The sequence below is a fragment of the Octopus bimaculoides genome, chromosome 6, assembly GCF_001194135.2.
Source record: "Octopus bimaculoides isolate UCB-OBI-ISO-001 chromosome 6, ASM119413v2, whole genome shotgun sequence".
NCBI lineage: Eukaryota > Metazoa > Mollusca > Cephalopoda > Octopoda > Octopodidae > Octopus > Octopus bimaculoides.
Window position 1 is genome coordinate 104796823 of NC_068986.1, and position 1377 is coordinate 104798199.

General features: G+C 36.7%; 1 long non-coding RNA gene across 1 annotated transcript in view; it reads left to right on the forward strand.

Annotated features, from left to right (window-relative positions):
* The first annotated feature begins 1064 nt into the window (after window positions 1–1064).
* Window positions 1065–1377, forward strand: part of LOC106878675 (uncharacterized) — a 397850-nt gene continuing 397537 nt past the window's right edge. Inside the window, exon 1 of the long non-coding RNA XR_008264460.1 lies at window positions 1065–1125. This is a non-coding gene — a long non-coding RNA (uncharacterized LOC106878675). The remainder of the gene's footprint in view (window positions 1126–1377) is intronic.

Consider the following 1377-nt stretch of genomic DNA (forward strand, 5'->3'; position numbering starts at 1 on the left):
GATTTACTGGACTTAATCATTTCCTCTAAAATTGCTGGTCATGTGACAAAATTTTAAACCCTTATTTTGCTTACACAGTTTATAAATAAAGAAATAAATATTCCCTTCTGGAACCACGTCAGGTTCATGAGGGCCTGTTTCTGGGTTTCGATGATGTATATATATTTTCCACCTGAACGAGACGCCGGTCGCGAAATTTTTTCCCACGAGAGTTCCGGACTTCAGTTACGAATCATTTGCATACAGCTAGAGCTCAGCTATCAAACCAATTTATGAGCGCATAAGTGATAGGCGATGAAATAAGGTCACTTGGGTAAGGAATGACCATGCTTCTTTTCTCTTTTAATAATGCTTGTTGTTCTTGTTCTTGTTTCAACCATGGCTGCTTCTGCGTACTATTAGTGTTTACTTTGTAAAACAGTAAGGGGAGAGGGTTGCTAGCACATCACACTCTACCCACATTTTCCCCTCCACATCTTTACCATATGGGGCCCTAACAAAATCCGATTATAGGTATTGATGCAAATCTATCTAATTACTTGTCTCCTTCTAAAATCAGGCCTAAGTTGACGATTGGTCGACTTACAACATCGTCCTTCGTCTTGAGTTTACTTGGTAGAGTGTGCTTGCTAACTTGACAACAAGGTCAAAGTGAGCCCTGATTGGCTGTATGCAAATGAGTTCATCACTGGGATCCGGAACTCTCGCGGGAAAAAAAAAAAATTTGCGCACCGGTCAATCGCAGGTTACTCATTTTTGCCCGTTGAGTGGACTGGAGCAACGTGAAATAAAATAATTTCCTCAAAAAACAAATACAATGCGTCTCCAGTTCCAGGATTCGAAACCACAAACTTACATTCAGGAGTCCAACACCCTAACCACTAAACCACACACACATCCGTTTTCACAGATTATATTTACTGTTTATTCCTAATTTAGCGCTAAAAAAAATTATGTTATTTATCGCCATAGCCGCTCAACGAAGTTATAAATTGTATTTCTATCTGCGTAATTTGTACTGTGTTCCTTCACAATCACAAAATGTAAATATGAAAATATATTATCAACATCTAATTCCTGGCCACGTACGGTTAAGAACTTTCTTATATGCAAGATTTGCTCAAGGTAAGAGCTAGCTGTATTGCAAAATATTTAAATGTCATTATGCATTTTGCACAACACAAAACATTCATAGCAACACATATAACAATATACACACACGCAGATGTATATATCTATCTATCTATATGCATATATATGTATCTATGCATATATATGTACTTAGATATATATATATATATATATATACCTGTATATATATATCTATCTATATAAATACACGCACACACACACACACACACACACACACACACACAC